General features: G+C 34.2%; 1 long non-coding RNA gene across 1 annotated transcript; it reads left to right on the top strand.

Moving 5' to 3' along the window:
* Positions 18,357-18,977, top strand: LOC108660907. Its single transcript, XR_001926610.1, has 3 exons — positions 18,357-18,392; positions 18,663-18,736; positions 18,936-18,977. It is a non-coding gene; the product is annotated as an uncharacterized LOC108660907 (long non-coding RNA).

The following is a 26,403-nucleotide window of genomic DNA, read 5'->3' as shown; positions in this document are numbered from 1 at the left end:
TATATATATATATATATATATATATATATATATATATATATATATATATATATATGTTGTGCATTGATGGTTGATATTGTGTGATAATGATAATTGTGCTTGTGCATGATGTGGGGGGATGCGCATGCCGGTGATGACGGTGGTGAGGGAGTTGGATGATGAAAGTGCCCGTGTGCATGATGTAGGGGGATGCACACGATGGCACTATTTGTGCACGATGTGGGGGGACGCACACGATGACTCTGGCTATGTGCACGATGTGTGGGGATGCACATGAGCTGGGTGAGACAATGGTGGTATTAGTGTTTATCTAAGTATATATGTGTATATATGTTTATGAAATAAAAGTTCATGAATATGGTATATGACTGTGATGGATGTGAAAATTTGACATGTTGAATTTTGAGAATTTTTAAGTGTTTCAAGTTGATTTTGTCATTTCAGCAAGATGGCCTTTTTCTTGAGAGAATGAAAAGTTTTCTTTGGTGCCATGTTTCTCGTTGCAGCGAGAAACTCTCGGTTTGAGGGGTCTGCCTGACCTGGTTCTCGTTGCAACGAGAAAATTTCTGGAGCTTCTCACTACAGCTAGATTGAATCTCGCTGCAGCAAGAAACATTATGTTTTGGCCACTTGAATTTCACTGCAGTGAGAAAGAATCTCGCTGCAGCAAGAAACTTTCTGTCCGGTATGCTATTTTGTCGATCCTTGCCATATTTTTCCATTTCATCTGCACCATAGTTAATCATGGACTCCCAACATTTAGGGGTTTATTTAATTAAGTTTGAAATGAGGAATTTTAGAGAGAAACCCTCGTCCAGCTAATAACTTGAGCCAAATTTCATTGCAGCGAGAATGCCTTTCCGCTGCAGCGAGGACTCGTCATTTCATATGACTAGCTTGTATATCACTGAAGCTTTCATTCTTCAAATTCTTTGTTATGTATGGAATCATTACTATCAAGTGATTAATCATTTAAGGGTTTAACGAGGGGTTTTAATAAGAATGAAACTAAATTGCATTGTTTTGAAAATAAACTCATCACGATTACTTTGAACTTTCCTTCTCGTTTGCTTGTTCCCCTCGCATGTTCACTCACTGAGTTTGTACTCACCATTTTCAACTTCATGTTTTCAGATCAAGAAGCAATTGGTAACTAGGTCGAGGTGTCCTAGTAGATTCGACTCTTGGTAGGTGTCTCGGTATTCAGTAGCTGTACTTTTGTCCGAGTCTCTCCGCTGGAAATCGAGTCTCCTTTTTTACATGTATAGACAAACCTGATGTAAATTATTCAGATACATGTTGCAGATAATATATGTATATTTTGATGGGTAATGCCACTAGGAGTTGGAAAATATTAGCATTAGTTTGATTCGAAATTATGAAATGTAACTTTAGTAACTTTGATGGAATATTGAACAGGTCACATAGATAGGCTTGCTTGGACTTAGTGGGCTATGTTCATTGAGTCCATGTGCCGATCATGGCCCAGCATTTGTGTCGTGACTATAGGTGCTTGCCTAAGAGAGCAAGTTCACTGAACATGATTTGCCATGAGAAGTGCATTTGGTATTTCACTCAAGTGTGTATGCAATACTTTTCATATGTCAGTTGTGTAAGTACTCCCAAGACTTGAGACACCAGGTTGTCTTATGTGTGGAGTGCTATGCTTTGATTTCATCCCTACGGGTGCCTAACAAATGATGCCTAAACAGGATGTTTTTGGGTATAGCATGAAGCATGTGAAGGCAAATAATGGTCAAGATAGGAATCATCACCCTAAGTGATGTAGGGGACATATCCTAGCTGTTCTTGGTTGATATTAGCTGATTGAAGTCCTTGGCCAAGGCTACTTGAAGATTATGAAAAGAGTTTCATAAGTCTTTATAAAGCTGATGATCAAACTTCAAGAATGAATATGCAGATCAATAAGAGTAGACACTGCACCATACTCTTATCATCTTCGGGATATATGATGAGGGAATAAATTACACTGAAAGGTTGAGTCAAACCATCTTGACTCTTATAACATTTGGGTGGCCATGATGGATTGCTAGATCCCAATCTTGGTCTATGAACTCTAGGTAGTTAACTTGATTAATGATAATTTTAAAGTAGTTTAAATTTATCTAATTCTAAGTTTAAGGTAAGAATTATATGTTGAGTTCATTGCCAGAATGTTAGAAGCCTAATGGGTCACACACCTAAAATGAATGTTGAAAATAAAATGAGAGAGGTGATTAAGTTAGACTTAATCAAATTAGAAGTTATGAGCTTCTCAAGCACTTGATTAAAATTGTTTAATTAAGTTATGCCTAATTAATTAAATTATTTAATTAAATCATTGGGCCTAATTAATTAAATTGTTTAATTAAGTCATTGAGCCTAATTAATTAAATTAAACAATTAAGTTATTGGGCTTAATTGATTAAATTCGTTTAATTAAGTCATTGGACTTAATTGATTAAATTCGTTTAATTAAGTCATTGGGCTTAATTGATTAAAATTGTTTAATTAAATTGTTGGGCTTAATTAATTAAATTATTTAATTAAGTTATTGGGCCTAATCGATTAAATTAAACAATTAAGTTAATTGGGCTTCTTAAGAACTTAATTAAATTATTTAATCAAATTATTGGATTAATTGGCAATTACAAAATAGTTTTGTAATTAGGGTTTAAAATTAATCAAAGGTATAAATACCTTGCTATAGCCTCCAAACAAATGAGTGCAAACTACTGAAAAAAGAAAAGGGGGAGTGAACGGCACATTAGAAATTCTTTTGTCTTGCCATTCATTGTGTGAAGAAAAATAGTTATTCATTTACTTCATTTTTGTTTTGTGTGTTCGCCCCACAATTTTGTGTGGATTATGAGTTTATGAAACTCATCTTTGCTAGCACATTGTCAAGGCATAGCACTCCTAATCCTTAAAGAAGGATTTTCTCATTCATTGGTGTGGATCACCATTAGAGGCTGCACAAGCATTCCTTGGACAGCTTTGGTTTGCAACAACCGAGCTGAGGTGGTTGAGCTTTTTAAAGGCTGATTTGGTGGTTAACAAAGGATTAATCAACCTTTGTTATTTAGGTAAAGTGATATGATCATATACTTTCAATTTCATTTAATTCTGTACTCGATTTGGCATGAAAGTGATCTTAAGAAGGTGAGGTGTAAATTTAATTTTAAATTTATTTTCGCTGCATTTTATTTGTATATGATGCATGATCAGCCCTCACCCAACACAATGATGCAAACGTACATATATAAAATTTTTATATTAGTTAAACTTGTAAACTAACAAATGTAAAAGTAATTTATATTACTTGAACTATGATGTAATCTTAAAAATATAAAATTTTAATATTAGTTGAATTTGTAAACTAATAAATGTAAAATTAATTTATATTACTTGAACTATGATGCAAACTTAAATATATAAAATTTTAATTTTAGTTAAACTTGTAAATTAAAAAATGTAAAATTAATTTATATTTCTTTAACTAGGATGCAAACAACAATGTTTTGGTTAATAAACACTTTAACCTTCCGAAAGCAACATATAATATTTTTTCCTTAATTTATGTTTAATTTTTTTTAAGTAACTTTAATTATCTTTTCAACAAATTTAATTTGATTTGATATCTTATATATATTTCCTTTCCACTTATGACTTATCTACCATATATAAATAAAGACTAGATAATCATATAAGATATAAAAATTTTACATTATATCTATTTTCTTAATTTTTCATTTAAGATAACATAAGATAATACTAGAAATAGATATAAGATAACATAATGTAATAAAGACTAGATAATACCCTATTTCAAGTCCAAAAAAAATACTTTATTTCGTTGTATTATTGTTGATTTTAATTGTAGAATAGTTTTTAATTGTTAGTTGTGGAATAGTTTTCAATTGTTAGTTAATCATATATAAATTAACGTATAACATTTTCTATTTGGATTTTGGGTTCGGGTTATTAAATAGGTATCCGAATACTAAAAATTTTCTTTGAATAATCGAGTAATTGACGGATTCAGATAATTAAAGGTTAGTGCTATTCTAATAGGGCTCGGTTTTGAGTAGTATTTTTTAGTTTTATTCGAATTTTTATAAAGTTTGAGTACTTTGGCATTTAAATGGTTTCAAGGTCAAGTACCTCATAAATAATAGGGACGCTACCTGTTTACATCTCTATCTCTAATATTCCACAATCATATTCATTTGGGTGGTTATCTATCAATCCACCTTGGCATTATTTTAGCCATGCACCAATCGGGCAACATCTAGTCGAGGAATATTTGAACGAAAACATTTGGAAAGGTTTGTCTCCTTTGTTGAAACTAATACATAATAGAGATATTTAATACATAGTAAACTAAAAATTCATTGAAAACATTTATCCACAAATAATTCAGTTTATCCAAAAATGATTTAGCATCCAAATCATGCAAGGTAATTCCATTGCTATACCATGCTCAATTTTACTATATAAAATACTTAAAATGGGTACCCACTCACCTCAACAAGAAGCGTATTCTTTTTCTAAGCTTCATGTCACCAAAACCTTACTCCTCTACAATCTCGAGCTCTAGAAATCACCTATCACAGTAAAACCTATCATAAGTTTCTATTTTCTAACAAAAATCCATTTTTACTAACAAACTCATTTATTCGAAACTAATCGATTAAATCCATATTTTTTGTTTCAAGCTAATAATCCACAACAGTTTAAACCCAAATCATATATAATAAAACCTTAATCATTCTTACCTCCATAACTTGTTGAATAACAAAAATCCCCCAAATCCTAGCTCAAATTCTATTTAAATGAGTAAAAATTTACGAAACCCCTAAGTTAGGTTGGAACATTGTGATTAATACCCAAAAATGTCAAATCTTACCTTAGATTTGAGTTTGGAAGGTTGAATGCTTGTCCAATGGAGTTTTGAGAGGTTGGAGGGGGTTTGGTGGTTGTTAGGGATTAGTTAGAGGTTGAGAAAATGAAAAATGAAAGGTATGGCTCATGTTGACTCTTTTATATTTTTTTCTATCAAAAGGCACTAGGATCAACTAAAGAAGGTATGGGATTGGTTGAGACTTATCAAGTCTTTGATATTTTCATGTAATTTGACTTAAGATCAACTAGTGAAGTTATAAGACTGACTAAGGCTATCAATTCTTCAAGGTTTTCATGTAATCTGACATCAGATCAAATTGTAACCATTGGGGGTCGATCTTCTAAGTTTAAACTTGCAAAAATACATTCATTTGGATTTCTTTTTCAACTTTTCCTTCAACCATCATTTATCCATGAATATAACATAATAATATAGAGAGATTTATGTGATACCCCAACTTCTATAGGCTTGTAACTAAGTATAGATGTAATAATATGGGCTAGGGGTAGTTTCGTCATTTCCTCTAATAAGCTCCCATAAGAAGTTTTATGATATTTTAAGGCCTAAATAGGTATAAGACCGCATAAATGATGTGGAATGATGAAAACACGAAGAAAACTAGAAATGACGATAATTTTCACAATAGGGGCAAAATGGTCATTTTTCACCTCGAGTTAAAATTTTAAGTTTTCATGAACCCGAGCATGTCTAGACCATTATGGACCTTGTCCCAGTGTCAAAAGAACAAAAAGAGTGCATAAAAGACTGGAGGAGAATAAGCTAATTTGTGGATGGGCAATTTGGTAATTTCAAGGGAATGGATAAGCTTGGGCTATAAATATCTTCTCCTTCCAGTAGCTTCTTGAATTTCCAGTAGCTTGTCTTCTTCTTCTTCTTCTTCCATCTCACGTTGCTTCCAACCTACATGGAAGCTTGATATGGAGCTTGCATAATTTTCTTTCTCTAGCTCTAATTTTCATACCTTTGAGCCCTTTTGACTAGAACCCTTGTATTCTTTCACTCTCTCACTTCAAAACCCTTGATAAATCTTATTTCCATACTTTCTCTCACTAGTTGGGCATTCTAGAGAGAGAAAGAGAGAATTACCCCATTTGTTTGGAAGCTATTGGAAGAGAATTCAACTACAAAGAAATCCTAGGGTGAGTGCTGAACTAAGCTTGGTTTTTAGCTGTGGATAATGGCTAGTAATTTAGAATATGAACTGTTTTATTGTTGAGGATATTCATCCACTTTATAGTGCTTAAGATAGTGAACATAGATAGCCATTTAAAGTGGCTAGCTAAGGGATAGCTTTTAGGGTTTATAGTATGTGAATTGACCTATTGCTGCTGCTAATGTGATTCTAGGTTCTAACGAAGCCCTATCATCCCAATTGGATCATTGAGGGAATTAGAGTCAACTAAAGGCTCAACAATATACCGGTGAGTGGACTGCCTATCAAAAATCGTTTTGGGATATGATTGTTTTGTACAAAGTATTTGAATGATTCTATACAACTTTTGTTAAAACAAGTGCCTTGGGAACAAGCCTTTGATAAATCAATTTTATGCTATGACATGTGGTTATCATGGATCTCTATGCTGCAGCATTATGTTGATATACATATATGTTTGAATATAGTGTTGTGTAATTATATTGACTCGGCTATGTGCGAGTAGGGAGTGCGCATAAGCCGAGAATGACCTGGTTATATGCAAGTAGGGAGTGCGCATAACCCGGTGATGACCCAACCATGTGCGAGTAGGGAGTGCGCATGAGCTGGTGATGATGATGATGTGATGGTGTGTATGATGATGATGGGATGGTGTGCATGATGATGATGGGTATACGTATACATATATACATATGTAAATATGTGTGTTATAGAAAATTAATGAGTAATGGTATATCGTTGTAATGCATGTGAAACTTGACATGTTAAACTTTGGAAAATTGTTATGTGTTTCATGTTGGTTTGGACATTTCAGCAGGGTGAGTTTTCTTTGGGAAGAAGGGCAAATTTTTCATTGGTGCCCTATTTCTCGCTGCAAATAGAATCATTTTCGCTGCAGCTAGAATCATTTTCGCTACAGCGAGAAACTCTCGGGTTTTGAAGGGGTAGACTAGCCAAAAACTCGTTGCAGCGAGAATCCATTTTTACTGCAGCGAGAAAGGTATTGTAGCTTCTCACTGCAGCGAGAAACTTTCTGTTTTATGACCAAAATCTCGCTGCAGCGAAAGCCTTTCTGTTTTGTCTTCTATCTTGTCCGATTGCTGCCCTATTTTTCACTTCTTTGCTACCATATCTGAGCATGGACTTCCAACATTAAAGACTAAATGAGTTAAGTTTAAAATGAGGAGGTTTAGTGAGAAACCCTCGTTCGGTTAATAACTTAATCCCAACGTCGCTGCAGCGAAGATTCGTTGTTGTATTTGACTTGCTTGCATATCATTGAAGCTTTCATTCTTCAAATGGTTCGTTATATATAGGTTCATGATTTTCAAATGATTAATCATTTAAGAGCTTGNGATGTAAATTATTAAAATACATGTTGTAGACATTGTATGTAAATTTTTAAGGAGTAATGCCAGTAGAGTTGGCATGTATTTCACTATTTTGATTCAAAAGTATAAAATATGACTTAGCGATATTTGATGGAATGATGAGTGGGATAAATCGATAGGCTTGCTTGTGCTTAATAGACTACGTTTATTGGGCCCTTACGTCGATCATGGCCCAGAAATTTGGGTCGTGACAATTTACATCAAACGACAAGGAATGCTTATAGATAGTCATCGCCAATGTAAAATTCATAAAAGTTTAAATTTTTACCAATTTCCACAATATGAAAAGTCAAGGTTTTACAGTATCAGATGAGGCTAGTACAAAAGAATTGTGGGACAAATTTGTTAGATAAATAAGCATACAGTAAAGTAACCAAAAGGACGGTGAATTGGTTATGAAGTAAAAATCCACTTTTTTAACTCAAGACAATGCGAAAGCTTGAAAAGCAAAGTGTAAAACAGAGTATATGTTAAATAAAAAATAAATGCAGAAAGTAAAGAATACTAAATCAAGTTTTTATAGAGATTCAGTACTTCAATGCCTACTTTCGCTCTCTTAATAGCATAAGGAGTTTGAATCCACTATGAACTATCTTTTAACGATCAAGCATAATCTATACAAAAGTCACTGTCTTTTGAAGATCAAACATAAACTTTACAAGCCATTACCTTTCGAGGATCAAGCATAACCTCTACAAAAATTACTACCTTTTTTGGATCAAGCACAACCTTTACAACCAAACCATTTTAAGGATTAAGCACAACCTCTCTACCTTTTGGTCGAAGGTATAACCAATACTACCTTTTCCAAAGAAGGTACATCCTTTGCACTACATTTTGCTCGAAGGTATAACCAATCTTATTTTTTCCAAAGAAGGTATAACCTTAGCAATACCTTTTTAAGGAGGTATAACCTTTACACTACCTTTTATGTGGAGGTATAACCAACAATAATGGATTCTTCAAAAGATATGATCTCAAGACTTCTAAAAAAGTAATGATCTATTTAGGCTTAAAATATTAAAGTTTTTTTAAAGATAAAGAATTTTTAGGCTCGGGAAAAGTCAACTAAAGGATAAACATGTGAACTTGAAAATTTTTTCTACTCAAAGGAAGGATTTTTTATCTTGCTCTATTTGCAACTTGTTTTTCCTCTCTTCTTTCTTATTCTTCTTATTCTTCTTTTCTCTATTTCAAATCTTCAAATTCTTCAAAAACTTGCATTTTGGCTATCCAAGATGGGTACTTATAGGCTTTATGATTTTTTGCCTATTAAGGTAAGTTTGAAATGAATTTTCGTAAGTTTTGGCTAGCTTGATCAAGTCTGTCATACTTGGAGAATCAATTCTTTGTCCCTGAGTTCTTAGTTATTCCTATCATTCTCAAAGTTCTTCTATTTCTTCTTCTTCTTCTTCTTCTCTCTTTTCAAATCTTCAAATTCTTCAAAAACTTGCATTTTGGGTCTCCACGATGGGTATTTATTGGCTCTATGATTTCTTGCCCGTTAGCGTAGGTTTGAAATGAATTTTTGTATGTTCTGGCTAGCTTGATCAAGTATGTCCTTGAAAAATCGATCCTTTATCCCTGAGTTATCGGTTCTTCATGTCATTCTTCAAGTCTAGAACTTTCTGTCTCCAAAGAATCAATTCTTTCTTCTTGGAATGTTGATTCTTTCTTAACTTGGCTCAAAGGTGTCACCTTTACAATTTTCCAAGAATCGATTTTTCTTTCTCAAAGTGTTAGTTCATCACTGTAGTTTGGCGTCAAAATTTGGATTTAAGCTTGATCTTTGATGTTCCATTCTTATCTAGTTGTCCCATCTCTTTCTTCTTCTCCAAGCTTTTGATTTTTGTCATTGATGCTTCAAGAACTAATGTCTTCTTTCTCAATAATTGGTTCTTTGTCTTAAGACTTATGCTTGGATTCGTTCTGTTTTTCTAGAATCAATTCTTGCTCCCTGAGTTATTGGTTTTTTCCTATTCTAGTAGCTTCTATCTTTCAAGAACCAATATCTCCTTTTCATAGAATCAATTTTTCCTTTTCAAGAGATCGATTCTTCCTATAGAGAAGCAAAGAATTTTACTTTCTGTGTAATGAGAATTAATTCTTCATTTACTAAAGCTCAATTCCTGAGGCTGATACTTTAAGTTTAAGTTTATTCAAAAGCATTTTTCTTTGCAAGATCAACTTCAAAACTCTTAAAGATTTTCTTTAAGTTTAAACACATTTTCATTCATTCTCAAAGCATGTTTAGATTTGTCATTTCAAAACTAGGATGAAGGTAACAAAATTAGAAGCCAATTATATACCAAACAATACAATTATGAAGAAATTTCTTGACAGTCATTTCAATAGTTACCAAATGGTTAATGATTATTTTGTTATTGAATAAAATAAAATGAAAATGGATGAAACTATAATTATGACCTCCATGATAGACAAACTCCCTCCATCATGGAAAATAGTTTTTTCAAATTTCAGTAAGGAGTTATGAACAATTTTAAGAGCTAAAATGATAAAGACAATTATAGAGTAGACACTAAACCATGCCTTATGTCTTGTCAAAATATTGGATGATGAAGGATCAAATTACACTAATAGACTCACACCGAAGGGTTAAGTCAAATGTATTTGACACTTATTAACATTTGGGTAGTCATTATACATTACCATTACCAAATATATGTGTTTTACTGATGGAACAAAATTCATCACCATTTTTAATAGATTATTGACCATTTTTCGACCAAATTCATTACGAAAATAAACCGATAAAATACCAACATATTATTGACGAAACTTACTGACCATGAGTGTTCTTTCGGTAAGTTGTCGATAATTTCATGGTGCGTACTAAACATAGATGGCGTAAAGATTGCTGACCAATTTCGTTTGTCGATATTGATGATCACTGACAAAATTCAGTGATTGAATTCCAAACAAATGTATTAGTTGACATTCTTTTTATGTACCAACGGAATAGTCATCAATATCATAGTTTAGATATTTTGGGTAATATATTCTAAAGTTTTTAATTACCGATGGTATTTTTTGTCAATAATTTTAATATATAATGAACCTCTTCAAGTTCCCTTCAGAAACTCTAACCGTTTCTCTCTTTTTTCTCTATCCTCACCTACACTTCAGTGCTACTTTCACCCTAAACAAGGCCAGTTTTAAGGTAAAGCCACCAAAGCAAAGGCTTTAGGCCTTAAATTTTCATGGGCCCTATAATTTTATAATAATAATATAATTAATTATATTCAAAATATATAAAATTTAAAATAATTAATAAATGTCTAATTATTCTCTCATGCCTAATAAATATTTATTTTCTCTCACTTCGATATCCTTATTAATTCTCAACTATTTATCTCATTTCCTATTAAAAATATGTAAAAGTCAAAATAATTAATAAAATGACATATTCTTGTACTTTTCTAATTATGTACTTAATAAATCTCAATTTTTTATCACTTCCTAATTCTCATAATGCTATTAATTCTCAACTATTTCTCCTATTTCCAATCAACTAAGGATAATATGTATTTAATCATTTCCAACTATTTTTTTTGTCTTATATATAAAACCAATTTTTCTTTTCAGTTTATAATATCCACTTATAAATTTCTTTCCTCATTAGCTCTTTCTTCTTTAACTTCAATGAAAAGTAGGTCTCATTTTCTTAATTTCAATAAAAAAGACCTTATTTAAATATTTAGTTTTAGGCTTTTAAGGTTATTAAGCTACTATTAGCTTTAAACTGACCCCCCAACCTCTTCGCAGTCAACCCAGCCCCCCCAACCTCTTTTTCACTAATCCCAACCTTGCCTTCTCTTCTCCCTCTTTCTTTCTCCATCCCCACCCAACCCCCAATGCTATTTTTGCTAAAAGCCAACCCCTTAGCCTCCTTGCTATCAACCTCGACCCAACTTCCTTTTCTCTCTCTTTTTATTTCTCCTTTTCTCTCTTTTCTCATGGTCAAGTTGGAGTTTGAATTGAGTATGTTTCTTGATCTCCTTTTTTTGTGCTCTTTTGCTTTCCGAATTTAGACTTCCATCAATGATTTAGTCTTGAGGCATATATTTTTTTTCGTTTTAATAATGGGCCATGTAGTTTTCAGGTTTGGGCATTAAGATCTTCATTTAATTTTGATGTTAGGGTTTGGGATCGAATTATGGGTAGGTGAGTTACTGATTTTCATCTATGTTCTTCTATTTTGGGTGTTTGTATGCTACAATTTAATTTTGTTGAGTGAAATGTTGTAATTTATATTTTTGCTCTAAAATGAGTTGAATGTCATAAACGTGATAATAGAATATTAGCATGCTTTAAAAAAACTTAATTATCATGCTTTTGGGATGTAACTCTAAGCTGCTTTATGATAATAGAATTTTAGCTTCAAATCTCGATGTTTTGCAAACCTGGTAAGTGTATTCGAAGTATTGTTAGTTGTGGCATAGCATATTCAAATACCATGTTTCTCAAGCATAGGCATACTGTAAATCATGACTGTCTTTGTCAGAACTTTACCTGGCATATTAAATATGCATATTAGAGTGTTGTTTATAAAATGACTATAACAAATTTTATCTTATTCATTTTGATTACATTACAAAAAAAAAGGCATTACCAACGAAAAATTTCGTCAATAATAGTTAAGATTCTGTCGCTCTGTGACAATATTGACCAAAAATTCTATCGGGATTCAGTTAAAAATATCTTGGTTAGTAATGGAAAATCCGCTAATGATGGAATATTCTATCAGTAATTTACCCACAAAATATTCTGTCGACAATTCGGTCAGTAATGGGTTTGATTCATTTGACCAATTTGTAGTCGGTAATGGGAGAATTTTGTTAGTAAATTATTTTTTTCTCAAATTAAAACTTAGATTAACAATATAAGTTTTGACTTTAATATTGAAAAAGTGGTTTACAAAAGCAAAAGTATGGCTTCCTACAGTGACCAGATAGGTCATGGCAACCTCAACTTTATGTCCAGAAAACCCCATTATTTGAAGATAAATCTAAGGAATGCTATTGATTCTGTAAAACTGGTGTATACACCCTTTTAATAAATAAAATAAAATAAATAAATTGAATCAAAATTTAAAAAAAAAAAAGACAAAAGGAGGTTGGAGGCACACTTGGCCTCCATTATCAACAAAATACGGAGTATTAAATGCTTTTCAAGCGGTCGGGATTTGAGATCATTTCCAGTGGATTTGTTTTTAACTTGAAGGCCACCCATCTGCAATTCATGCTGAGAAGAGCATGATTGCCTTTTCTGATTGTCCAAAGATTTGGACAATTGGTTTCTATAAGAACCCTAAAACTCTAGTTCAAAATGAGGAGGTAAAGGAGTTTTTTGAAAAAACAAGAGAGAAAACGTTTAAAAAAAAAAACAAATCCAACAACTAAAAAAAAATCCCCTTTTCTTCAAACAACAGAAGCCAAAAATTTTTAAAAAAACCCTAAGTGATCTAGCAACCAACATAACCACAATAGCCATAAAAAAATAACAAAAAATAAAAAAATCAATCGATAAATACACAATGAAAAATGAGAAAAAGAGCGAGTTTTGGGGATTTTTTTAGTTGGAGTTTCTAGGGGTAGATTTTTACTTTTGGTTTATTGGTTGAAGCTTAGAGGAAGGAAGAGTTTAGGGAATTATTAGCGTCAGTTTAGGGGAGAAATAGAGGCTTGAGCGACGTCGGTAAAGAAGAAGAGAAGAGAAAGAGAGGAGAAAGAGAGAAGGGAGAGCGGTGGACCAAGAAAGGAAGAAAAAGAGAAAAAAAGAATAAGAAGGAGAAGAAAAAAAAATCTTAGAGAAAAGGGAGAAAATCGGCCCCATTAGAGAGAGAAAGTGAGAGAAGAAAGTGAAGAGAGAGAAAAGAAAAGAAGCTTTTATACCCAGGTATAAGAAAGCAAAACGACACCGTTTGAAGAGGTTTTTGAAGCCAAAAACGGTGCACCTTGAAGGGGATTAGGTGGGCTGTTGCAGCAAGCTTGCCTTCCTCCTTGGGTTAAAGTGTTCTTGGGCTAGTGCAAGCCCAAATCAGGTAAAGCCCAACCCTTGTTGTTTGGTTTGATTGTGTTTATCGAGCTTGTCTACTTGCCACGACCCGAAACTCCCCATCGAACCCGTGACAACCGCCGCGAAGCCTCGACAGACATTCTTCACCCTGAATGCCAATCAAAACCTCGCCAGGCTCTCGTATCAGCTTTCGCACTTCCTCAGTGAGCAATAGTTATCAAATATCATAATTCGAAGGATTACGAGTCATTTCCAAATCAGAACATTACATATTGTTTTCTGGACTCATAGGGGTATTTTCGTCATTTTTCGTTGAAAATCTCAAAACTTGCTAAAAATGTAGAAGATAAGCAGAAAATATATATTTAGTTATTTAAAAACAAATTAAGTATTTAAAACATTCATTTGAAGTGAAAATTTGACCATTTGAATCTAATAAAAATATCAATAAAATAAACTTTTTTCTTGTAAAATAATTTTTATAAAGCTATCGGCAAATAATTCTTATAGCGTAAAAGTTGATTATATTCATATATACTATAAAGCAACTAACCAAAGCATAAAATTACTTTCACAGCGACACGTGGCCCCACATCTAACCAAAATGTATCGAAAGCTCAAAACTTACAGCTTTTGCGGATTCAAGTCCAAATGAAGGTCCTTGTCAAAGTCAGTTAACTATGAAATTCCCCGAGCCTGAAATGTTCTGAAATGAGGGTGGTGAGATTATAAAATCCCGTGAGTAAACAGACACCATCTAAACTATCTAAAGGCGAGTAAATGGGGACGAATTAAAATAAGTCATCATATTGTAATTTCATTACCTTTTCAACTCATTCAACCAAATAAANAGCTCAAAACTTACAGCTTTTGCGGATTCAAGTCCAAATGAAGGTCCTTGTCAAAGTCAGTTAACTATGAAATTCCCCGAGCCTGAAATGTTCTGAAATGAGGGTGGTGAGATTATAAAATCCCGTGAGTAAACAGACACCATCTAAACTATCTAAAGGCGAGTAAATGGAGACGAATTAAAATAAGTCATCATATTGTAATTTCATTACCTTTCAACTCATTTCAACCAAATAAACAACTAGGCTTATGATTTCCTAAAAAGCTTGGCTCGTGTAAAAAAAAAATCATTCTCATACTCAGTTATAAGGGATACCTTGATTGAGGGTTATCCCAACCGAGTCCACCAAGGTTGTTAAATGTCTTTACATCCGAAATTTTAGCCATGCCTTGACGTTGGTTGAGTCTCGCTCTCACGCGGTGGTCCACGTGAAGTGCACTCAAATCTTTACCTCAGAAGATACTTCATCCAACATCTCCCCCCGGAGGTAAATATATAATTGGGTTACTGTGCCCCTCTCATAGGCAATCCATGGAAACCCCCACCACTGCAGTGACTATGGATTATTTTATCTACCACTTGATTTATAAAATCTTTTTCTGCATGACATGGTAATTTATTGCAACCTAGCCTCTCAAGGCTGAATACATAGTATATATAATTCTAACACCGAAAATCAGTTTAGCCATTCATGCTCATATATTGTCATAAGTCATTCAATTTAAAACCATAAATTTACAACACAAGTAGGCAGTCTCCATTTACTTTATTTTCAAAACCAGTATTCAATTTTTCAGAAAATTTATAAAATCACAATTTCTCCTAAAACATAGCAATTTACCATTTAAACCCATTTTTCATAAAATCACACAATTGTGTAAAACTACTCTAGATAATTAAGACGATAATAGGTTTACTCACAGCTCTAGGAGTTGATGTACTCCTAATCTCAATCTCAAAGCACAATCTCTGTACTTTTACCAGTGTAATTTACTCACCACCTATCCACAATGTACAATACATAATTCACCACATCAATGCTTGACCATTATAAAATCAATTCAGACTCGGTGTATATGCATGATATGATATGCAACTTATCCGACTACCGCTTAAATGCGGTACTGACCTAATTCGGCCTATTACCCGATTAAATGACAATTGTGTCCGATTTGGCTCCAAATTGCTCCATTTCATTTCTAATATTTCAATTCACTAAATACAATTCCAATAATCTAAAATTCAGCCTAACAACTCTCACAATTCTTCTTGAAAATTTCGGCCATTGTGGTGCACTATCACTAAAAATTTTTCCATTCCATTTTCTAACCATAAATCATCATTTCATCAATTTTTCAACCAATTCACTTGATCACAAAATCAATTCATTACTTCTACACTTCACATAGGGTTCGACCATTGAAGGTTCATGGGGAAAATGGATTCTTTTCTTATTGTTTTGTTTCTAAACATACTTAAATAACTAAAAACACTAACATAACTTAGAATCAAATCAATCTAACATCATTCTCTCTCCATACCCATTGCAACCAGCCATGAATTCATCATAAAAGCATGTTTTTCAACCATGGAAATTAAGGGAAAAAGCATGGGTAAGGTAAGTCACTAGCAAAATCAAAGAAATTTTACCTTTGCTTGATCAAATCTTTGAATTCCAACACTTTCTCTTTGATTTTCCCACCTAGGGTTTGTTCTTCCTTGGTTTCTCTTCTCTTCTGGTTTGGCTGACCACTATGAGAGAAATGGGCTGATTTTTATGCCTTTTTATAAAGAAACAATAAAATAATAAAAGCATGACACATGGCATTTCCTTATTGGTTCAATTTTTAAATATTTGACTTTTAATTCTTTAATTCTCCACCACACATTTCTCATGTTTATCCATTTCCATGATGAATAAAATCCCTAGGTCTTGACAAGTGTCGGGGGTGAAAATTTACTGATTTGCCCTCGAGGTGACAAAATTACCATTTCGCCCCTATACTTCAAATTATATCGGAATTAAAATTTTTTCACTTCTAAACCTCAAATCATACTCCAATAAGTCAAATGGGGCCAAAAAAATCTTTTTTAAAATTCTCATTTTGTTCCCAGGTGGCAAATAACCATTTTACTCCTAGATAGTGAAAATTTCGATTTGACTCCAAATTGATCCTCGAACTCCGAATTACCATTTTGAGTCATCCCCAGACTGTGAAACTCTTAATTTCACCTTAAATTTCTATTTGAACTAGTTCGAGGCTTAATCGACTTAATGGTACCATTAAGGGCAATATCGTTTTTTAACGATTTCTCAAACTTCCTAAATATGCAACCATTCTATTGAGCATGTAAATGACGTCGTAATTATTTTATAGAACAGGGTTTGGCACTACTTGTAATCAAAAAGAAACTTAGTGTTTAAAACTTTGTTTGATTTAAATTAAAATATATCATAAAAATTATATGATGTCTTAAAGTAAAGCAATAAAAGCAAAAATAGAAAAAGCGGTAAATGAAAAAAGATGAGTAAATATTTGATAAAAAAATAGATATAGACAAACATTTGAACAAAAAAAAATAAAAAGAGATGATAATGGTTATAATGGTAAAATATATATATAATTGGGATCAATATTCATATTTAGGAGAGTTTCTAGGTTTGGTCTAAAAAAATCAATAAATAAATAAATAGAAATAAAAATAAAATAAAATAAAAAAATAAGACCTAGTTTGAAATTATTAAGTATGAAAATATAATATTTGATTCGAAATCAATACCGATGATGGGATATTCGTACAAAATGCGAGAAGTCGCAATTCCAAAAGAATTTCCTTAGGTTAGGAATTTCGATTAAGACTCAACTAGTATGATGAGAGGTCCTAATTCGGAATTCTAATGTTTCTAATTTTAAATAAATAAAAAATTATGTATACTTAATCACCAATTAACCAAAATATATATACAAAGAAATAAGAAATCAATGATAACAATAAATTTGTTAATCATAATAATAAAAATGGATAAAATACATATGTGTAAATAATAATAACTACGTATAATAAAAAATAAGCAATCTAAAATATAAATAAATAAAGTATATGACGAAATAGAAATGGTTATACAAAAACAATAAATAAATGTAAAATATTTGTTCATGATAACTAAGCTCAAAGAAAAATAGTAAATAAGAAATGAATATTGAATTTATGAGTACATCGAGTATCATTGTTGCATTGTTACATGTCATGGCATATAGACATATTTTGTATACGGGCATAACCCCGATGATGGGACTTTTTGAGAAAGCTTGCGAAGGCGAATTGTGAGACTTCAACCCCTATAGGCTCATAACTACACATAGACGCAATAACACGAGCTAGGGGTAGTTTCGTCATTTCCTCTAACAAGCTCCCAGAATAAGGTTTTATGATATTTTAAGGTCTAAATAGGCATAAGACCTAATAAATAATGTGTAATGATGAAAACACGAAGAAAACTAAAAGTTTCGATAATTTTCACAGCAGAGGCAAAATGGTCATTTTGCGCCCCAAGTCAAAATTTTAAGTTTTCGTAAACTCGAGTAGTTTAAATCATTATGGACCTCGTCCTAGTGTCAAAAGAATAAAAAAAAATTACACAAAGGATTGGATAAGAACAAGTTAACTTGCTAAAGGGCATTTTCATAATTTCAATGGGAGTTGGATAAGTATGAGCTATAAATATCTTTCTTTCAACAGCTTCCTCATTCTCCAGCAGCTTTTCTTCTTCTTCCCTCTCACGTTTCTTTATCCACCATGGGAGTCCTCTTCAAGCTTCCATAACTTTTTCTCTTTAGCTCCAATTTTCATGCCTCGGTGCACCTTTTCATGAAATCCTTGTGCTCTTTCACTCTCTAACTTAAAAACCCTTGAAAAATCTCACTTTCATACTTTCTCTCACTAGCTAGGTGTTTAGAGAAAGAGAGAGAAAGCTCCCATAATAGCTTGGAAAATTTATTGGAAAGAATTTCAAAGTTTCAAGCTACCAAGGTGAGTAGAGGGTGTCAATTTTAAAATTTTTCATAAATATATACCTATAAGTATGATTTGTTTTAATTACGAAAATTATGGATAGCATGTGCTGGTAGATATTTTAGGGAATTGTGAATGTTTGTAGTTGAGGTTATCCACTCATTTTAGAGTGATTAGGGTAGTGAAAATAGATAGCCATCTAAATGGCAATTAGAAGCTAGCTAAGAGAAAGCTTTAGACTTTATAAGTATGTGAATTGACAAATTGGTGATGCTAATGTGATGATAGGTCCCAACGAAGCCCCATCATCCCATTTGAACAATTAAGGAAGTTAGGATCGGCTAAAGGCTCAAATAATACCGGTGAGTGGACTTGCATTTCAAAATTTGTTTTGGGAATGTGAATGTAATTGTACAAACATTTGAAAGATTTTGTCCAGCTTTTCTTTAAAAATGTACCTTGGGAACAAGCCTTTGGTGAAGTTTTTTTATCTTGTGAAAATGTGCTATATAAATGGTTTATGTGTTATCACAATATGATGATATGTATAATATGCATTAGGTGTTTCTTTCGTATGTTGATGTGGACCCGGCTATGTGCGAGTAGGAGTGCGCATACTCTGATGATGACCCGACTATGTGCAAGTAGGAGTGCCCATAAGCCGATGATGACCGGTTATGTCCGAGTAGGAGTGCGCATAAGTCGATGTTGACCCAGCCATGTGCTAGTGGGGAGTGCACATGAATTGATGACAATGGGAGAGTGTGCATGATGATGGATATATATATATATATATATATATATACATATATAGATATGTGTGTCATGGAAAGTTCATGAATATGTATATGGTTGAAATGCATGTGAAATTTGACATGTTAAGCTTTGGAAATTTATATGTGTTTCATGTTGCATTGGTCATGTGAATAAGGTGGCCTTTTCTTGAGGAAATGGGGAATTTTTGCTGGTGCCTTGTTTCTCGCTGCAGCGAGATTCATTCTCGCTGCAGTGAGAAACTCTTGGGTTTTCGAGGGTTTCACCAGACATGGTTCTCGCTGTAGCGAGAAAGTTTGTGTTTTATGCCTTGAATCTCGCTGCAGCGAAAAACTTTCTGTTTCACTTAGTATCTTGATCGATTGCTGCTCTATTTTCCACTTCTTTGGTAACATAGTTGAGCATGGACTTCTAACATTAAGGAATAAACAAATTAAGTTTAAAATGAGGGGTTTTGTGAGAAACCCTCGGCCAGCTAAGAAACCCTTGGCCAGTTGATAATTTAAGTCAAATGTCGCTGTAACGAGAATGCCTTTCCACTGCAGTGAAGACCCATCATCTACTTGACTCGAATTGCATGAAAGTTATTAAAATTTTCATTCTTCAAATCTTTTATTAAGCATGGACCCTTTACATTAAGTGATTTAATTAATTGGGGTTTTCTTGAGGGGTTTTGATAAGCACTAAATTAAATTGCATTGTTTTGAAATAAGTGCATCATGATTTTTAAATCCTTCCTTACTATTGCTTGTTCCCTTCCTTGTTCACTCACTGGGTTTATACTCACCATTTTCAACTTCATGTTTTCAGATCATGAGGCAGCTGGTAACTAGGTTGAAGTGTCTTTGTGCATTCGACCCTTGGTAGGTGTCTCGACATTCAGTAGCTGTACATTCGTCCGAGTCTCTTAGCTGAAAGTCGAGTACTCTTTTGTTGTGTATAGACAGACCCAATGTAAATTATTAAGACATACGTTTAGACAACACATGTATATTAGTTGGTAAGGCCATTATAAGTTGGCAATGAATAGCTTTAACTGGATTCTAAATTATAAAATGTGACTTTAGTAATTTGATAGAATAATGAGCAAGATAATTTAGCTAGGCTTGCTTGGGCTTAGTAGGCTATGTCCATTGAGCCCTCGCATCGGTCATGGCCTGAAATTTGGGTCGTGACACGAATTGTTGGCTCCATTAGTTTTTGATGATAATAAAACAATCCCACTCATTTGTGTCTAATTCCTTTATTTAAGTGTGCAAGAAATTATTATATGAAATTAATCTCTTGACCATACAAAAAGTATTTTTGAAAGAAAAAGAAGGATAAATTCAACAAGATATAACTAAATAACAAGGAGGAAGCTTATTGGTGAAAAAGAGAAGAACATTTGTTGACCAAATTTCAAATTGGAGAAAAAACGAGCTGAAGAGTTTGAGAAACAGAACCAACTTAGTCAACCAAGTCAGTCGACTAAGTGTCTTCTGCCAGAATTTGCAAACCAGAAACAGAATCAACTTAGTCAATCAAGTTAGTCGACTAAGAGCTTTCTGTCTACAACTTGAACCAGAGCACTACAAGACAGATTAACGGCTAAAACTCATTTTCAACTGTTTCCAACAGACATAAACTGCCCAACTGCCATCAGAGTTGCATCTCTAAGTATAAAAGGGTCTTCTAACAATGAAAAAGTTTTTTTTTTTGAAGCTTTGAATGAGATTTGAGCTATAGAAAGTTGAAAAATCATAAAAGTTTCACTGCACTTGTTTGCACCTCAAAGCCTACTCTTTGCATTTGTGATTAGCTCTCAATCCTGTACCAATCAGATCATCCAGTGATCATAGGTACTTTCTTTTACCACTTCTTCTTGTATACTTAGAGTGAGGGAGTCACTCTAAGGGGTTGTTCAAGCTTGGGAAAGCTTGAATATTATAGGTTGTGGTTGAGCCTTGGAAAACCACTTTGGGTTCTAATTTAGCCCAGGAAAAACTAATGTAAAGGTTGCGACTGAGCCTACGAAAAGCCATTGTAAAAGCTTGGTGGAAGCTTGTGAATTTCACCGGATTCTTAGTGAATTGCTGGGAAAATCCTTGGTTGGATAATCAAGGTAGTGGATGTAGGTCTTGGACCGAACCACTATAAATTGCTGTCCATTGTCTACTTTATTTTTACTTTCTTTGTTTTGGAAATTAGTTCCTCATCCAATTAAGAGCCAAATTGTGCTATTCACACCCCCTTCTAGCACATATTAAAGGCACCAACACGAATTTCACCGGTACACTCCCTAAGTAAAAAGATACCTCTGAGCTCCACCAGTATGATGGGAGGGTTAGGAGAAATATCATTAATAAAAGGTTTTTACCCTTATTAAGATTTGCATTCATGAAAACACTATTTTTTTTTACTCGCAAACGACTATCCCGAAGGTGGGATCTACCCAGTAAACTTACAAAGGCGAGTTTCTAAGGTATTTCCCTAGGCAATAGAATACTCTCAGATCCCACCAGTATGATGGGCAGATTCAGAAAGTACGCTCAATAAAAGATTTTTGTTTGGCATTATCCCGATTTTATGCCATGCATTTCACAATTGCATCACGTGTACGCCAAACCCGTAAAATATTTTGACTTGATTAATAGAATAAGAGATAAATTAAATAAATAATAATTAAGGAAACATAAGAATAAGGTTAATGACATATGATTAAATGGTACCGTTCGTGGAACGGGCGTCACGGGGGTGCTAACCCTTCCCTGTGCGTAACCGTAGTCTCGAACCCAAATCTAAAAGATACGTAGACCAGTTCATCGTTCTTTCAACAGACCTAAAATTAATTTAGGATTTCGTCAAGTAGAACAAAATAGGTGACCAATCACACCTAGGTAAAAAAAAAAAGATTGGTGGCGACTCCTTAAATTTTCCCACGTCTAGTGGTCGAGTTCCCAAACCTAGCATGTTAAGACAGCTTGGCAACTCCACTGGGGATAAAAGAGAGTCGAGCCATAATTAATCATAGGTTATCTTAAGCCCCAAATAATCTAGTGTTTCCTTTAAATTCGAAAATTTATTTTGTGCATTATGATTTTGTGCATTAGAAGTTTTATAATCATTGTTTTATTGCTCTTTTAAATTGTGGGGAATTTAGGATAGAGGGATATGAGATTGTCTGGCAAAGGTTGGCACGTTCCTCCACACGCACGATACATGTTGCATTCATGCATAAGCCTTCTACCCAGGCTTTATCCTTTACTAGAAGGGAGTTTAGTAGCTATGCTCTCATGAGGCGATAACCTCCGCATGGGCTAGTGAACACTCCCACTCAAATTGAACCTAGTCCGTTTGAAGCCTATAATGGGTGAGGACCGAGGTGCCTTACTAGTCCGAGTGGATGATAGTGAGGAACAATTTGGGAACATTTAGCCGAAATCAAAACCAAACCCAACATATAGAGTGTCGTAAGTACCCTTTCCCTAGGTAGAGCTTCACCCACGTGTTAAAGAGTATGACCTTGAATTAGGCACACGTGAAGGAACTCCTTTTACATCCTCTGCTTTAATTCCTCACCAAAAATAATAAAAGTCGTGGAATAGGCTACGTCCAACGACGTAATAAATACCCATGACAATGGTTACTATTTTTTTTATTATTATGCAAGTTAATGTAACCCACTATACTGACTTGAATATTCGTTTTCTCTTTCTTTCATCTGTCATGCATCCATTCGCATCATTGCATATAGGAAAATATTGGCTATACAATAACTATTTGACTGAAGGAATCTTGATTACATCTATGGCATCGGCATCGGCTAGCTCATTCAATAAATACAGGAATGACTATGAGGTTGAACTATAAATGAAACAAGCCCAACAAACCGAAAGGGACTATTTGGCTAAAGGGCATATCCCGACTCTCCTAGAGAAGGTTCATCTTGATCTCAGACAAAACGACCTTTCAGAAATGACAGACATTTAGGAGCAATGGAGGCGTAATAGTCGAGACAATTTCTGCGCCAAGTATGGGCACATCGCATGGCTTCTCTATATGCATGTAGACGATCAGCTACTTAGGGCAATCACTTAGTTTTGGGATCTTTCTCACTGGTGTTTTGTGTTCAATGAGGTAGATATGACACCGACAATAAAGGATTATTCATCATTACTCCTCATAGATCAAATGCAACCTGCCAAGGTATATTGAAAGGCTCAAAAGATCAGGCATCAGAGGAAATTAGCCAAGTTACTAGATGTCACTACCGAAGAGGTTAATCAGAACTTGAAGAAAAAAAGAGACACTGAATGCCTTTCATGGATTTTCTTGAATAATTAGATTAAGAAACACAAGAAAGATGAACAAGGTCATCTTGCCTTTGCGTTGGCAATATATGGGTTGGTAATTTTCCCAAAAATCCTATGGCATGTTGAAGTTTCAATCATCGATTTCTTTGACCAAGTAACGAGGAACATCAATCCAGCTCCAACCATCATAATTGAGACATTAAGGTCACTGAATTATTGTCGTCGAAAAGGTGAAAGGCGTTTCATCGGATGTGCCCAACTTCTCACGATATGGATAAAGAGCCACTTTGAGTGCAAGGTTGATAGATTCCAAAAGCCGTTCCTTTCATCAAGTTGTCCTATTCACGAATGGCCAATCTGTAAGAGAAAAGAAGAATGGATTGCCAGACTTTAGAGGTTTATAAGTGTGGAGGTGACCTAGAGGGCTCCTTGGATGCCTAGGATGCAAGTGATGTACAAGTGTGGAGACGAACCATGGGTACCATTGATGGGACCTTGGGGAGTAATCAGTTATGCCCCAATAATGGTATGGAGGCAATTTGGATCTGAGCAATTTGTACCAATGACACACAGGCTCAACCAATTGGAGTTCACATACGGCAAGCCGGGAACCCTTAAGAAGATCCAAGATATTATTCAAGCATGGAAGAAAACAAGTCGGGTGGATCAAGGATGATTCACTGATGAGGTCACCACTGGATACTTAGCTTGGCATGCCCAACAAGTAAAATATGTTGTATGTCCTATAAAAAGTGCATTCAAATTTCCTGTTGGTTAGAACCTCAAGATATTCTCTTAGAGAGTGAGCTAGCTAGTAGGTAACTGGAGACGGAAATGATGAATATGAAGTGCAGATATGAAGCAGAACTTGAAAAAGTAAAGAAAGAAGCCTCGAGGAAAATTCAAAACGCTTTTGATGAACGAATGAATGGAAAAGCAAGTTTGAAAGTTTGAATGCGACATGTTCATCTTTGGTCACCAGGATCCAAAGAATGCAAACCATTAATAACACTTTGCAAAACAGGATACAATTGCAAGAACGGACCATACAATAACTCAGAAGTGATTGCAACTTAATGGAAGCAGTCATGGAAGGCTATAAAGAGAAATATGAGGCTAGTAGGAGGGAATACTTCCAAATGCGAGAAATGGGAAACTCGTACAAGCAAGACCTCCGAAGGAAGCAGTCTGAGATGGAATGGATATTGATGCAATGAGGGAGGTAGCCTACAAAACAAGGGAAATGGTAAACAAGACTGAAGAGCTCAGGTGAGGGATTCTTCCGAAAGATGAGCTCAGTGAGCGCCTAATAAGCCACCTCAAGCTAGTACGACACCAGTATGATTGAGTTGGCCATTTCTTTTGAAGCCAATGATGTAAATGCTCTAAGTAGTGATGTAATCAAATGCTTAACTTTTATGAATCAAGATTCCCCATAACAATTACTATTGGATGGCCAATATTTTTCATTTGCATCACATGTGTATAATTTGTTCCATAAAAGGCACAACAATTTAACTCTTGTCATGAACAATTCTTAATTCTTTGAAAACAAGTAAATTAAAATAAAAAAAAATTTCTTTTTTCATCACAATCATAAAATAAGAATACATATAATTCATGTTTATGGTTTAAAAAATAAAGATTCCAAGATAGCTCAACAACCTAAAATTGGTGACCAACGTGTTTATAATACTCGTCGGCGAGTAAGGATCATGGAACAAGAGCAAAGGGATCGAATGGATAGAATGGAAAGAGCTCAAGAAGAAATGAGAGAACAGTTAGCAAAGATGATGGAATTGATAACAAGTTTAAGTAAAGGAAAATGAGTTGTTGAAGAGTAAGCTCCGTCAAAAAACCCATAAACACAAGACACTAGTAACCTGAAAGATGATCCGCCTTATCCCCTGAAATTCACTCCACCCCATGCTCAAACTTTCCAAAGGGTTCACCCGCAAGTCACACCACCTGCTTATTAAAACATACTGCCCCAATAGGTCACCAGTCAATTCAAGGGCAATTTAGGTCATATTTTGGAATAAATCCCGTTGAACCAATACACATTCTGGATTTAGACGATCTAAAAGAGCAAGAGAAATTAAGAAAGAGTTCATTACAAACAGGAGAAAACAAAAAAGTTCAAAAAAAGTATGATTTGTTGGAAGAGCGCCTTCGTGCTGTGGAAGGAGTGGATAGGTTCGAAACCATGGATGCAGTTGAGTTATGCTTGGTTCCCAATGTGATAATCCCTCCCAAATTTAAGGTGCCAGAATTTGAAAAATATGATGGAACAAAATGCCCGATGGCGCAAATTACCATGTACTGTCGAAAGATGACTGCACAGTCACATGATGATAAGTTGTTAATTCACTTCTTTCAGGATAGCCTAACAAGATCGATAGCCAAATGGTATGTACAGCTTGATTGGAGTCATATCAAAACTTGGAAAGATTTGGCTAGAGCCTTCATGGCACAATACAAGCATGTTGTTGAGTTAGCCCCTGATCCTTTATCACTTCAAACCATGGAAAAAAAGGCTAATGAGAGCTTCAAGGAATATGCCCAAAGATGGAGAGATGTAGCGGCACAAGTGCAACCACCCCTAACAAATAAGGAGATAACTGTATTGTTTATAAATACACTTAGGGCTCTTTTCTATGAACGGTTAATTGGAAATGCCATCAAAAACTTTGCAGATCTGGTTCTCTCATGGGAGATAATTGAAGGGGCAATCAAGAATGGGAAAATTGAGGGAAACGAAACCACTAGCTCCAAAAAAGGGATACATTCAAGAAAAAGGAAGAGGATGTATAAGCAATTGCTTATACTGCCCCACAAACCCATAATTTCAACCCTTACCATCCATATCAACCATATCCACCTTTCTATCCGAGTATAGGTAACGTTGCCCAGAATCCTTATACCTATCAGCTTGCCCCACAACTAGTATTTTGAACTAA

Source organism: Theobroma cacao, chromosome 2 (genome assembly GCF_000208745.1).
Source record: "Theobroma cacao cultivar B97-61/B2 chromosome 2, Criollo_cocoa_genome_V2, whole genome shotgun sequence".
NCBI classification, from domain to species: Eukaryota; Viridiplantae; Streptophyta; class Magnoliopsida; order Malvales; family Malvaceae; genus Theobroma; species Theobroma cacao.
The sequence above is the reverse complement of the archived record's forward strand: the minus strand, read 5'-3'. Positions and strand labels throughout refer to the sequence as shown.